Raw genomic sequence first — 16,287 nt, forward strand, 5'->3', positions numbered from 1 at the left:
GATATTAGAACTAGCATGTAAACATTTCGGAGTGATAAGGATGATTTGAAAATCTATCGTGAATAAGGATCTAATTTCGCCTTATTCGGTGTGTAGATCAAAAATGGTGAGAACAAGAAGTGGAGTTGGAAATGCTGATGAAAACAGGAATCAACCACCAGTGATTGAACAAAGACCTGTCGTAGCAGCAGCACCTGAGCCAATAACCATGGCTGGTGTGCAAATGATGATTCAAACAATGTTGGATCGTCAGATGGATGAAACTAGACAGTTGCTTCAACAGAATCGTGAAGAACTGTCAATTCGTGTGGAAGAGCCTGAATTAAATGAAGGACACTCGGAAGGTGGAAACTTCAGTAGATCAGTTGGTCAAGCCAACCCACCGATCGTTAGGCGAGACAACCAGGATGGAAGGAATGATGGAATGGGATGCAAGTACAAGGACTTTCTAACTTGCAAACCATCGACCTTCAATGGAAAGGAGGATCCAATTGGGGTTATGGATTGGATCTCCGAAATGGAGTTAGCCTTCATGACGTGTGGCTGCAGAGGTAAGTTGCAAACTATCTATGCCGTGCGTCAATTTCGAGGTGGATCCGTTCGTTGGTGGAACACTCTAGGGAAGACTTTGAGACCTAATGAGCCACTGCAAATGTCATGGGCAGAGTTCTTGGTGCAGTTCAAGCGCAAGTTCTGCTCGGCTCAAAATCTATTGGAATTGGAGAACAATTTTCTGACACTAACGAAAGGTAGCATGTCAGTCGATGAATACACCAATAACTTCACCGATAAAATGGAGTTTGCCTTGCGTATCATTCCAGACGAGCTGACTAAGGTGGATCGGTATGCAAAGGGACTTCCATGGGAGTACGAGGTGCCAGTACGTCAGGCACTTACTCTAGAGGCAGCCATCTGGGCTGCCAAGTCTGTTGAGAACATGATCAAAGGGAGAACCACCAACAAGGTCTAGGTTGGTGAGAAGAGGAAGTTTGAGGGAACATCTGGTTCCGGTAAGAAAATAAATTTTCAAAATCTGATTCGAAAAGGTTTGGTGGGGGAAAAGGAGGAGAAGCGAAGTGGTGTGAAAAGTGTAAGAAAAAGCACTTTGGGAAATGTAGCGAGGATGTGACCTGCTACAAGTATGGAAAGGTTGGACATTTTGCCAATGAATGTCCGAGCAACAAAAGGATGTGTTTTGGTTGTAATGAAGAGGGGCACATTTTGAAAGACTGTCCGAAGAAGAAGGAGGCAGCTAAGCCCAACATTCCACCAAAGCCGAAGGCGAGAGCATTCCAGATGACACTTGAAGCTGCTAAGGATGAAGCTGATGTCGCTTCAGGTACCTTTCTCGTTAACAATTTTCCTGCCCAAATTTTATTTGATTCTGGAGCCAACTACTCCTTTATATCGCATGAATTTGGTAGAAAACTAGCTTTGCCTGTTGATAGACTAGATGATGCTTTATTAGTCGAAGTTGCTAGTGGCAAGTTTGTACCTGTTAGCCATCGTATGAAAAACATCTTAATTGACTTGAATGGGAATAAGTTCCGCGAGGAATTATTGCCTATCGAACTTAACGGTTTCGACATCGTGTTGGGAATGGATTGGCTCAGCGCCAATGATGCCGAAATTTTATGCAAGAAGAAGATTGTTAAAGTAAACCCGCCTGGAAAAGATTCGTTTATGGTGTATGGGGACAAACGCCGAGTAAATTCTGGAATCATTTCTCTAATGAAATCCAGAAAGTGTTTGACCAAGGGATGTACATCATATTTAGCATTCGTGATTGATGCTAAGAAGGAAAAGAAGGTGATGCAGAGTATTCCAGTGGTGTGTGATTATCCGGAAGTATTTCTCGAAGATCTTCCTGGAGTACCGCCTGATAGACAAGTGGAGTTCAGAATTGACTTGTTACCAGGAACCACGCCAATAGCAAAAGCACCTTATCGATTAGCACCGACGGAGATGAAGGAGCTGATGATGCAACTTCAGGAGTTATTGGACAAAGGTTTCATTAGACCTAGTTCATCACCCTGGGGAGCTCCGGTGTTATTCGTGAAGAAGAAAGATGGAAGTATGAGAATGTGCATTGATTACAGAGAGCTGAATAAGGCAACAATAAAGAATAGATACCCGTTGCCAAGGATTGATGACCTGTTTGATCAATTGCAAGGTTCGAGTTATTTCTCAAAGATTGATCTAAGGTCAGGATATCATCAGCTGAAAGTAAGAGAGCAGGATATAGAGAAGACTGCATTCAGAACTAGATATGGACACTACGAGTTCTTGGTTATGTCATTTGGACTAACCAATGCTCCGGCAGCATTCATGGATTTAATGAATAGGGTTTGTAATATGTTCCTTGATAAATCCGTAATAGTGTTCATAGACGACATTTTGATTTACTCAAAAAGCCAGGAGGAGCATGGCAGACACTTGCGAGAAGTGTTAAAAGTCTTGAAGAAGGAGAAGCTGTATGCTAAGTTCTCCAAATGTGATTTTTGGATTCGTGAAGTCCAATTCTTGGGTCACATGGTCAACCAAGAAGGGATAATGGTTGATCCAGCGAAGATCGAAGCTGTAATGAAGTGGGAACAACCGAAAAGTCCCACGGAGATTCGAAGCTTTTTAGGATTAGCCGGATATTACCGCAGGTTTATCCAAGGTTTTTCTTCGATCGCTACTCCGTTGACAGCTTTGACCCACAAAGGAGCTGCTTATGCTTGGAGTGAGAAGCATAAAGAAGCATTCGAGAAGCTAAAGAAGAAGCTATGCGAGGCACCGATACTTTCTCTACCCGATGGAGTTGAAGACTTCGCTGTTTATAGCGATGCGTCTGGGGTTGGATTGGGTTGTGTTTTAACCCAAAGAGAAAAGGTGATAGCATATGCGTCTCGACAACTGAAAGAGCATGAAAAGAACTACCCGACTCATGATTTGGATTGGCAGCGGTAGTTTTCACTCAGAAAATATGGAGGCATTACCTCTATGGCACGAAGTGCAAACTTTTCACTGATCATAAGAGTCTCCAGTATCTCTTCAATCAGAAAGAGTTAAATATGAGGCAACGATGCTGGCTAGAGTTACTCAAGGACTACGACTGTGAGATACTTTACCATCCCGGTAAAGCTAATGTTGTTGCTGATGGTCTCAGTCGGAAAGTCAATCTTGAAAGGAAAAGGCCAAGAAAGTTGAGAATTGAAGTTGTCTCGACTATTTTAGAAAGTAGAAAGAAAGCTCAAGAGGAAGCTTCTGAGAAAAATGACCGGAAGGAGGAACGTTTGGGCAAAACATTGGTGTTTGGTACAAACGGTCATGGACTGAAGGTATTCCAAGATCGTATTTGGGTACCTAAGTCAGGAGGAATTAGGGATCTTCTGATGGAAGAAGCTCACAAGACCATGTACTCGATTCATCCCGGTAGCACTAAAATGTATAGGGACCTGAAACCCTACTACTGGTGGCCGACGATGAAGCTTGATGTTGCAAAGTATGTGGCTGAGTGTGTGACTTGTGCAAGAGTAAAAACACAACATCAGAAACCGTACGGGAGTTTAGAACCTTTACCTGTGCCTATGGGTAAGTGGGAAGACATTGCTATGGATTTTGTCACTAAACTGCCCAGAACAAAGAATGGTCACGACATGATTTGGGTGGTCGTTGATCGATTCACTAAGAGTGCGCATTTCATAGCAGCCAGGGAGAAATGGTCTATGGAAAAGCTTGCAAATTCTTACGTAAAAGAAATTGTGAGGCTTCACGGTGTTCCGTTAATGATTGTATCGGACTGTGATAGTCGTTTCACTTTGAGGTTTTGGAAAAGTCTACAAGAGGAAATGGGTACCAAGTTATGTTTAAGTACAGCTTACCATCCGCAGACCGATGGTCAGAGTGAAAGAACGATACAAACACTTGAAGATATGCTGAGAGCATGTACCTTGGAATTCCTAGGTAATTGGGATGAACATTTACCACTGGTAGAATTCTCCTATAAAAATAGTTTTCACTCGAGCATTAAGATGGCACCTTACCAAGCTTTGTATGGACAAAAGTGTCGTACGCCGTCTTGTTGGCTTGAGGCTGGGGAAAAGCAGTTTATGGGACCGGAGATGGTTCATCAAACTGCTGAAAAGTTGAAAATAATTAGGGAAAGAATGTTAGCAGCTCAAGATCGTCAAAAGAGTTATGCTGACAAGAAGCGAAGACCGATAACTTTTGAGGTTGGGGATTCGGTTTTGCTTAAAGTCTCGCCGTGGAAGGGACTTATAAGATTTGGAAAAAGGGGAAAGTTGAGTCTAAGGTTTATTGGACCGTTTAAAGTTCTTCAGAGGATTGAGAACCAAGCTTACAAGCTCGAATTACCCGAAGAACTGAATGGAATTCACAACACTTTTCATGTGTGTTATTTGAGGAAGTTCACGGGAGAAGTTCCCGATATAATTCCAATTTTTGAATTGAGAATTGATGAGAAAAAAAGGTTGATTGAAGAACCAGAGGCAATTATTGACCAAAAGACTAAGAAGTTGCGACGCAAGATGGTCGAGTTAGTGCTTGTCCGATGGAAACACACGAATGGGCCGAACCTCACCTGGGAGACGGAGAGTGACATGTTGAGTCGCTATCCGCATTTGTTTGTTGATGTGTGATTCCGGGGACGGAATCATTCTAAGATGGAGAGAATTGTAACGCCTGTGTTTCCGGGCTTGCCATTTTTAGCAATGTAATGGTCTAGGTTAACCTTTGTAACCCGTTTTGAAATAATAAGATTGTATTATTTGAGTATTACGTGTTTTGTGCTTAATTGCTTAATTATGTGTTTTGATAATTAAGAATAAAAAAAGCGTCAAAAATTTAAGTGTAAAATAAACTTGATATATTTAGATAATGTTGTAGTAGTTGAAACAAGGTTTCCGAAGATATAAAGAATGCCGAAATCCGAGTTATAACGAGGAAGTTATGACCTGTCGAAGTTTCACGACAGAACCGGCACCGCTGATTAACGTAAAAAGTGAAATTTACGTTAGAGCGATATTTAGCCTTAGTGATCTAAACAAGAATCGAAGATCTCGTTGTTAGTTTCAAAGCGATAAAAAGCTAGGCGAGAACGGACGTCAAACGAAGAAGTTATGAATTTATAACGAAATTTTCTGTCCCGGCCTATTAAAAATAAATAATAAAAATAAATTCAAAATTAGCCGACGGAGTCTAAACGAAAGTTGTAGAGCGTAGTCTCACCTTTCCGTGGATATAAAGAACGTCGAAAACAGAGTTCGTATGAAGAAGATATGAATTTCCAAAGTTTGATAAATAATTTGTATTTATTTTTAAATCAAAAATCCGGCATTATCCGAAGGGGGAGTCACAGATCTGATCCGAGGTACACGCCGCGTACTCCCCCGCGTACAGCCAAAGTGTTGACACTTCGGATGACGCATGCGATGACGCATTTCGGAAGCAGTACGCGCTGCATACTGCTGTACGCCCCGCGTAACTCGGGCTTCCAGCCTCCTATAAATAGGATGCGAGGGGTCCGGGTTTAATTGCTAATTTCCTCTCGTTTTTGTGCTGAAGCTCTGCGTTTTTACCCCCGAAGCCATCCCGAAGCCCCGGTAATATTCCCGAGATCCCGAAGATCCCGAGAAGTGCGGTTTCCGAGCCGAAGCTCTGCCCGCGAGAAGTTCGATTTTCGTAGAGATCTTCCAGATCTGCAGAGGATTACGACTTTTGCAAGCCGTAGTGCTGTCCGATCATCTTCTGATCAAGTGAGTGTATATTACCTTTCATAAACGCAATAATAATACAAGTATGGTTCGAGTGTATTAAGTTTATTGTCGTTTATACGTGTGAATGCGTTGTTACTTTCTCATAACGTATAACTACGAAGTATTTTATACGAGATACGTGTTATGTGTATATTTTGTTGTTATGTGTGTGAATGTATATTCACTTTCTTCTATCTTACAGATATGATTATTTCTATATGAAATACATGTTATGTGTGTGTCCCTCATCTGTTATATGGAAAATGTATTGATCAAGCATGCTATACAGGTTTTGAAAATATGTATAAAAATGTATGTTTTTATCTACTAATATGTTGGGTAGAACATGGGTAGATAGTTGGAGTGTAATAAACAGATGAGAGGCCTCGTTGTTGTTTTGATCCAGTCATCTAGCGGAATTTAGATGACGACCACGGACTTTTCTAGACAGTCTAGTGGAACGCTAGCAGGCTCATAACCTGTAAGTGTTAATGAACTTGGGTGTTCATTCGTTGTATTCCATCCCCTCATGGTTGCCTTATTTGACTTATATTGCTGAGGAACCCCCGCAGCATGTGTTGTCACCCCGATGAAAATATACTTAGATTAGGTCCCTTGTGTTAGTTATTTTAGGGACGTAAAGTGAGAATAACGGGAATGGGTAACTGGGTTATTGTTGGTTGATAATAATTAATTTAATTATTTATTGTGGGTTGAAAACCCTATATGCTCACCAGGCTCCCAAGCCTGACCCACTCAGTTTTATTTGTATTACAGGAAGTGGCGGAAGGGCATGAGATAGACGAACCATCAAGTTGTTTTGTTTGCAAGTCTGCATATGTTTATATTTGTTTTATGACTTGTAATGTATTCGGTTATGCTTATTGATCTGTATCGGAACATGACACCCCGAGTTTTGATTATAATGAAAATACATTTCTTTTATGAAATGCTTTGGTAAACATTGTTTTATCATGTTTTGTTTTTGGGAACAAATTCCACAACTCTTTCAAATCAAAAGGATTTACTCTGAATTTATTTAAAAGCATAAATGAAAATCGGTTTTTTTCTGGCCGAGATTTTGGGGATGTCACATAATCTCATCATCAACATCCATGTATCAAAAAAACTTTTATTATTCATTGAAATTGAAACGTAGAGAGAGTAAAACATACAGAGGTTCTCAGACCAAATCGTCTGAATTATCGCGGTCGCTGAGGTATAGATTGAACACGTCGATGATGGTTGGTCATGTCGGGTGGAATTGGAAAGCCGTGGGAGCGACAGCTCGGTGGTGACTCTGATCCCCCATATCTGCCAGGTTTGGTGATTGAGTGGTGATGGATGTTAAAGGACACCACCACCACTAGCTGCCGGAGCTCTGAACATATACCGTCGCCATTGTCCCCAACAAATTTAATTGTATCGAACTGTGGAGGGTTTTAGAATTTGAGGAAGATGGAGGGGTTCATTACCGGTGGAAAAGGCGGCGCAAGCAGAGGCGGTGATCGGCTGATAGAGTCGATTTCAGGGAAGGTCGACGACGGGAGGAGGTCGGAGGAGGTGATCGACGCTCTACAGGGTCGGAGGTGGGAGGAGACAGAAGAGAAGATATGAACGTGGGGATTTTATTTGGGAAAATGACTTAAAAGGGTAATAATGTTTCTAAAACGTACAAAAAAAACACCATTATTCTTTTTTTAGTAAAAAAAATACCATTAAATCGGGTATTATAGGTTAGCCGGTTAAAAGATTTATCAGAATAATTGTGCCCTTACCCTTTGTTATTTCCCCCAAAATCAAGGGTTCCTTTTTTCCTTCTACTTCGTTCGTTCATCCTTTCCACAGAATCACAATGGATTCCAAGTTCACAATCGAAGTAAATCATACAGGTTCTTTTGTCCCCAAACCGATTGTGTATTTCAATCCAGTAAAAATGGTTGTTAGTAATGTCGATTTCAGAAGCATGAGTTTCATGGAGTTCATCTCGTATGTGAAGAAGTTGGTCAAGGATGGAACAATCAATGTGTACTATTGTCTTCCACAACGTTCACTGAGAGATGGGTTAAGAGTCTTGGAAGATGAAAATGATTATGTTTGTTTCCTTGATGCTGGGTATGAGAATGGGGGTATGATCAATTTGTACATTGATCACAGTCAATATCCAGTTATGGAGTGGATTGAAGAAGAGATAGCTAAAGATGGATCAGTAGATGGTAATACGGATGATGATGATGATGTAGACTCTGAGCTTTCAGATGATGAGTTCGTGGAGCATGAGCCTGATGATGAAGTGATACAACTACAGCCATTTGATGATCCTTTCATTAGAAGAAAATTTTTCAAGCCTCCAAGAATTGTGGATGATGAGAAAGATGATAAGAAAGATGTCATGAAAAATCTTCATAAGTATCCAGTTCGTGATCCTAACCAAAAATGGGATACAATGTTTCTAGTCTTAGGTATGAAATTCTGTGATCATTATGAACTTAAGCATTTGTTAAGTAATTATGCTGTTGCTAATGGGTATAAACTGTGGTATGAAAAAAATGATTCAACAAGATTATTAGTTAGATGTTGCAAAGGTGAAGAGAAGTCTAAATGCCCTTTTAGGTTGTGGGCAACTTGGATGAGTAAAGAAAGATCATTTCAGATTAAGTCCTTAATCTCTGAACATAATTGTAGTAGGGCCTTAAATTTAGGTTCAATGGTCACATATAGTTGGATTGGAAAACAATTAATAGAAACCATAATAGATAATCCAAGAATTAGTTACAGGAAAATGGCAGCAGCAGTCCTTAGAGATTTTAATCTAAAAGTTAGTTTTGGACAGTGTAGAAATGCCAAAAAAATTGCAATGGATGAGATAGAAGGGAGCTTAGTGGCACACTATGAAAAGCTTAGGAGTTATGGTTTGGAGTTATTGAGGACTAATCCAGGTTCCACAGTGAAATTGGATGTGGATATCATGCCTGATTCTACAGTCCATTTTTCTAAGATGTATATTTGCTTGAAGGCTGTGAAGGATGGTTGGATTGAGGGGTGTAGAAGAGTGATTGGTGTAGATGGATGTTTTTTACAGGGACTTTGTAGAGGTGAGGTAGTTTTAGCTGTTGGTAGGGATGCTAATAACCAAATGTATCCTCTAGCCTGGGCTGTTGTACCAGTTGAAAATAAGGCAAATTGGAAATGGTTTTTGGATCTATTACTTGAAGACATTGATATGGGACAAGGTAGAGGACTAACCATCATATCTGACCAACACAAGGTACTCAACTGTTTTTTCATAATAGTATTTCTATTTTATTTTTAACTTATAATGACATCAAAATGTTACTTAATAGGGACTGATTGAAGCAGTTAAGGAAAGAGTGCCAGAATGTGAGCATAGACAATGTGCCAGGCATGTTTATGCCAACTTCAAGAAAAAATTCTCAGGAGCAGAATACAGGAAACTTTTCTGGTTTGCTGCCAAGGCCACAACAACCACAAAATTTGAAGACATCATGAAGGATATCAAACTGATTGACAATACTGCCTATGAACAACTGATGGAAAAAAAAACCAAACACATGGTCCAGGGCATTTTTTTAGGGAAGATAGTGGTAGTGATGCCATTGAAAATGGTGTATCGGAGTCATTTAATGCAGCTATTGTGGAAGCTAGAAAAAAACCAATAATAGCAATGTTGGAAGACATTAAAGTGTATGTCATGGAAAGGATGTTTACTCAGTAAAGGAAGGGATTGAAGTGGAACTTGGACATTTGTCCCTCAATAAGAAGGAAGATTGAGGACATGAAGAAAATATAGAGGTATTTATACATTATATATATATATATATATATATATATATATATATATATATATATATGTTACATTTCATAACAGGTTTTGGGGAGTAATTCCAAGTGGTTTTCATCAATATGAGTGTAGATGGTTGAATGAGGTGTATGCAGTTGACTTACATAAAAGAACATGTGGATGTAGATCATGGAAACTGACAGGTATACCATGTGTACATACTATTTCTGCAATCTTGTGCTTGAATGGGAATATAGAGGAGTATGTAGCAAATTGGTACACAACACAAATGTTTGGAAGCTGCTACAAGTATAATGTTAAGCCAATTAATGGACATGAAATGTGGCCAACAAATGATATGAATACCATCTTACCACCAAAGCGTAGAAGATTGCCTGGCAGACCAAAGACAAACAGGAAGAAATGCATTTAAGAAAGAAGTGACAGACACACTGTCAGCAAAGTTGGGATCACTTCTAAATGCAGTTTATGTTCCCAACCAGGTCATAACAAGAGGAAATGTCCTCTGAAACAGCTTAATGCAGTAGATGATTCAGATCTCTTTGATTACCATGAGCTATTTGAGGGTGAGGGGCAGGGTCAAGGGCAAGGACAGGGAGAAGGACAGGGACAAGACCATGAGGAAGCTGAGGAAGTTAGAGTTGATTTAGAGGATGAGGTTGGAGGTGATTCAGGGAAAGAAGTTGAAGGAGATTCAGAGGATGATTTAGAGATGGAGGTTGAACAACTAGTTGATGAAGAAGTGGTGAATCATCATGTGGTTGCTCCAACTTTGAAAAGGAGAAAGTGCGGTCCTTCTCAGAGGAACATAAAACTTCGGTTGAGGAGGAAGGTGGTGACCAAGGATGATACAGGGGGAAGTCTTGAAAATCCTGTAACACTCTAGGAGTAGTAATGGGGATAACTTTTGTTAGCTTTTTTTAGGGAATCTTTTGGTAAGTGCAGGACAACTTTTGGTAGGGAATCTTTTGTTAGGCACAACTTTTGATGTCTTGTTTACATTTAAGTCAAAAACTGCTGAAGCTACATGTGGTTATGTGTAATGTGTATTTTGACAATGTATGTGGTAATGTGTATATTTAATGTATGTAGTAATGTGTATATTTAATGTATGTGGTCCCACTTAGATAATGCATGTGGTTTGGTAATGTGAGTGTTTATATTTATGGACAAGGACAGAGACAAGACCATTCCAATATGTGGTCCAACTTTATCCCATTATATAAACCAGGAATCATTAATTCCATTTCAATATATAAACCAAGAATAGTTAATTCCATTCCAATATGTGGCCATTCCAATATATAAACCAAGAATCATTAATTCCTGGACAAGGCCATTCCAATGTGTGGTTTGGTAATCAATATTTCCATTCCATTCTAGGAATCAATGATTCCATTCTTGGAATCACAATGACAATTAACCAAAAATCATTAATTTCACTTCTATATACACAAAGATAATTAATCAGGAACCATTAATTCCATTCATGTGTGGAGAATCAATATAAAGCAATAATCAATATTTCCATTTCATTTCAGGAATCAATGATTCCATTCTTGGAATCACAATGACAATTAACCAAAAATCATTAATTTCATTTCTATATACACAAAGATAATTAATCAGGAACCATTAATTCCATTCATGTGTGAAGAATCAATATAAAGCAATAATCAATATTTCCATTCCATTCTTGCAGTCACAATGACAATTAACCAAAAATCATTAATTTCATTTCTATATACACAAAGATAATTAATCAGGAACCATTAATTCCAATCCTGTGTGAAGAATCAATATTAAGCAGTAACTAATAAATCCATTCCATTTCAGGAATCAATGATTCCATTTCAGTATTAAGCAGTAACCAATAAATCAATTCCAACACAAGACTTTTAGTTAACCAAACTTTCTAAATACATTACCAAAGTCATTACATTACAATTTTCATTTCATTTCAACATAACATTCATACAAAACATAACAAAGAACAACAACATACAACATTTGAGATTCCAATACTTCCTAGTTAATTTATCCAAGTCTTTTCTGAAACTCATTGATTCTTTATCTGCCTTCACCTTATGTGTCCAAAAATTATTTTCCAATATTGATATCTTGACTTCAGTGTTGTCTTCTTTTATTAGTTCTTCATTTTGATCGACCCATTCCCAGAAATCACATTTCTTCTTCTTCTTATCCTTCAATATACATAATAAAATTCACATAACAAATTAAGTATGAAGAAGAAGTAGATGATAGATGCTAGAACCACTTACTAGTGAGTTACGACATACTCTGAACTTTCTACCCGGATTATTAGTCGTAGTTGAGGTCCAAACTTGGGAAGGCTTCTCACAGTGACAAGGGTGGGCATAATCAATTGTGCTCCTGCTCTTCGAAATGTTCGAATAATTCGATGAACTTGAAGATGCCATAGGAGCCAAAAGAGATGAAGAAGGGGGATAAAGATGGAACCCTAATTTGATGAATGAAGGTTAATAAAGACGTTCAGTAGTTGACTTGAGGTAACCGGTTACCTCAGGTCATTTAAAAGGTTATTTGTACTTTGTTGGTATTTTTTGTACAAAAAATTCACTTTAATGGTATTTTTTTCACTAAAAAAAGAATGATGGTGTTTTTTGTACATTTTTGAAACATTTTTACCCTTTTAAGTCATTTTCCCAATTGTAATTTTCGAAATTTGTACTAGGCAATACCATTTCTTCTATCCCGTTTTTTTTACATAAAAGTAAAATGTGAATATTGTAAAATTCTGAATTCATTCTTTCAAAAGTATCTTATGTATCTTGGTGAAAGAACAAACCATTTTGGGGCTTTTGACATGTATAAACATAAAAGCTGTGTTTACAAGCAACAAGTTTAGAAAATGAGACTAGCTGCTCTCTCTTTGGTGTGTGTTTGGTTCTGATTGGCAGAAATCGAAATGAAATCCTTTTTGTTTTCTGTTTGGTTTGATAAATGTAAAAAGATTACAGTATAAAAAAAAGTTCATGTTCCAAAAAAAGTCAAGTTTGAATAAAGGGGAGGAATGGTCATAGAAACAACCCAAAAGTATGATAATTTGCAAAGCTAAATTACGATGGGAACTTCTGAAATCAACTAAAGCTATCCATCAACCTACCAGTAAAGAACAAAGCTAAAACTCAAACTTAAAACACTCAAATTGTTCTACGAAAAGCTACTTGAAACTCGCACACTAAAATAGGAAGAAGGGCTAATCTGGACTGCTTTTTTATCATCATCCTCATCATCAAGTGGCCTAAAAATGAAAAACATCAGCACACATACCACAAGAATACCGATTTCCTGTACCCCATAATTCACCCATGCGGGAAATAATCCACGAACAAGAAACCTCGTAAAGAGCACGTATAAAAAAACCACAATCCCAAATAGGCACAACCTGACCAGATTCATAGCAGCATTCGCATCAGCCTCACGATTCTTCTTCAACGAGATAACTGACAACACTATAGGGACGAAAATAACAAAGCAACAGATGATATCTAAGGTTGTAGAACTATAGGTCCAACGTTCCCGGTATATATTATAAGGTCCGTCGAATTTCCATATCAATATAGAATCTACATTAGCCCAGACCTGAACTACGATCACAAAAATCAAAATCACTATTTCACATTCTTCCAAATACGGCTTCCACAAACACCATCCAGTACCGATCAACGTGATCACGGTAAACAAAAGCACAGTCCTGATAAGCTGAAATATGTAAAATAAGCCATCGAATCCATGAGGAGTACCTGTAACCTTCACAAAATATAGATCGGCTGCCGCACATATAAGCTGAACATAATTCATAACAAGTAACCCACCCATGAGTGAATGGATCCCGTGAAAACATCGTTTGTTCTTTATCCAAAACCCTAGAAAACGCAAATAAATGAAGGAGGAAAAGAAGTAAAGAAACGGGAGGTGCGTTAGCCCTGCTGATAAATAGTTTCTGGTAGTACCATCATCCATGTTGTAGAGCTCTGCACGGCCGGCCGTAGTCACAAAGGATTCGCCTTCGCCGTTGCAATTGACAAAGAAAAGTGAGTTCATACCCGGATGTGTGACAGGGTATGATTTGTTGAACGCATGGGAAAGATCTTGGAAAGTAAAGACGGTTGAGTTTAATTTGAAATCCAAAGGGCAAATACTAGTGTTTTGCTGGTCTTGCACCTCACGCCGTTGAAGGACGAAACCACTATGCGTAGGATCGAAGGAGGTGGAGGAGTTGACCGTCAGGGAAGATATATCGAAGGATACGTAACCGGCATGTGAGAATTCGAAATCCGAGAAAAATATCATATGTCGATTATCAGAATAGAGATTCAGAGATATGATATCCGCAGTGGATGGTGCAGTTAAGAGGAAGAAGACGACAACGGAAGTGAGAATTTTTTCTAAAATTATCATTTTGGTTTACCGGTGCCGGCTAACGGCGAAGGAAGGCGGTAGTCCAGAAAAGGTGAAACCGTGAGAGTAGGAAAGATTATCCGGTGGTCGCGGAAACCCTTTTAACACAAACAAATAAAGGATAAGAAAAACAGGGATAAAGATGAAAGTTTAAAATTTGAAAAATAAATAACTGGTGTGATGATAAAAGATTATATTAGGAGTGAATCCCGTACTACTTTCAAATATTGGATTTAAAGCAAGTTTTATAACTATTTTTCTCTAATATATTTATGGAAATCTCACGATAATTGTTAGAGATTTAGGTTTGAGACTCAAGTATTATATCAGTTTAATATATATATATATATATATATATATATATATATATATATATATATATATATATATATATATATATATATGAAATTTTAACAATTTAAGAAATTTGAATTTATAAAAGAAATTAGAAAAATTTTGAATTATTAAAAATAACGAGGTTTTTATTAATTGAATACTTTACATATATAAATCTTTTCTAATAAATATCTTATATATATTATCTTATATATTAAATGTGAAATTTTAATTTAATACGATAAAAGGACAAGTGGAAAATGAAAATTTTAAAAATTTTAAAAAATATCATGTATCCCAATGAAGAAGAAATAGACATGTTACAAAAAGATTTTAATTTATTAATGAAGATTATTAAAGAAAATTCAACTAGGTGTTGCGCAAAAACAAAAGTATTGGTTTGTTTTTAATTAATACGTAATCATGAGTTTTTGGATTTTTGCAAAGAACTAACTTTAAATTAAGAAAAGTTGAGGGTAAAGCATGTACAAAAGGTCTAATTTTGAGATAAATGTTCATAAGTTAATAATAATAATAATAATAATAATAATAATAATAATATATTTGTGGAAATCTACAAATTAGTCACAAACTTTAATAAAAATGTTTAAAAGAGTTCTAATTTTTTTATAACAGAGAAGTCTTATTATTTTGAGAATTCATATAATATGTCATTGGTTGTCCAAATATATATATAAAAAATAAAAAAAATAAAAAACAAATCGTTAATTTGGACAAATTGTTAAATAATCGAGACTTTTCTGTTAAAAAAAATCTTTTAGGATTTTATTGAAAATTTTCCCAAAAATTCAGGACTTTTCTATAGATTTCCCTATATCAATGGTGGTGATCGAACAAGCTAAGAGTGTTTTGATTTCGCTTCTTATTGGGTACAAAGGTGTACGGGGTCCAAAATATCCAATTAGCATGTTTGATATCCCTTTTAAAATGGTGGGCTCGGTCCATGAATCTTTGTTGATTCGGTCCCCTATGTAACGTTGAAGAACTGTAACTGTGACAACCGACTATTCTAGGTCAACAAAAGTCAATCAATTCAACAAAAGTCAAACAAGTCAACAAAAGTCAAATGGTTAAGACAAAACACTTTTACACCTTGCTTTTAGGGTTCTCGGTTTTATGACCGAAAAACCTTGAGATTTCGGTTGTGATGGACCAAAATCACATGCCAGGATCGAAATCTTAACTAAACTGAAATCATACCTAGACCGAAATCACATGTGATTTCGGTGGTTTAAAGGTGATTTCGATGGTGCATAGGCCGAAATCACCAATTTGATTCAATAGTGCTGAAATGTGATTGGTAGATCCTTTTCCCAAGATGATAAATTACACATACCAATGCAAACATCACTTTACCCCCCCCCCCCTCCCCCCAAACCCATAAATAGGGTCGAAAACCCCTTCATAATCCACATATACATGTTCAAGTTTCCCCACTTTTCTCTCAAGAGCAAGTCTTATGTCTTCAAATCTTCATAAGTGTCCCAGATAACATCTTCAAACAATTCCCAGGAGACTAAATCTTCAAGATAGTTCTTAAGAATTGTTGTAAGTATTCCTTATATAATCTAGTGTTTATACGACACTTTCTTGATAATTCATCTCATTTACGCACATTATCGTTTGTTTCAAACTATTAGGATACAATCACTTTCAAGTGTTCTTAGCTTGAAGATCTTCACCGTCGCTTTTTATCCAACCACGATCACACTCAAGGTGAGTTCATACCCCTACATTTTCAAGATTTTCGTGTTTTAGGGGGAGGGTACAAGTTAAACACAAGAGAACTTGTGTTAATATACAAAATCGTGACTTATGTTTTCTTACATTTTATGTAAAAATGTTAAATACATGAAATAACGTTACTACCAAGCTTATGAATATTTTTCATGCAAAGTT

General features: G+C 37.4%; 1 pseudogene; it reads right to left on the minus strand.

Moving 5' to 3' along the window:
* Positions 1 to 12,780: 12,780 nt before the first annotated feature.
* Positions 12,781 to 14,031, minus strand: LOC145039726 (protein CANDIDATE G-PROTEIN COUPLED RECEPTOR 7 pseudogene; annotated as a pseudogene).
* Between the last annotated feature and the right edge of the window lie 2,256 nt (positions 14,032 to 16,287).

This window comes from Lactuca saligna, chromosome 4 (assembly GCF_052625555.1).
Source record: "Lactuca saligna cultivar CGN05327 chromosome 4, ASM5262555v1, whole genome shotgun sequence".
NCBI classification, from domain to species: domain Eukaryota; kingdom Viridiplantae; phylum Streptophyta; class Magnoliopsida; order Asterales; family Asteraceae; genus Lactuca; species Lactuca saligna.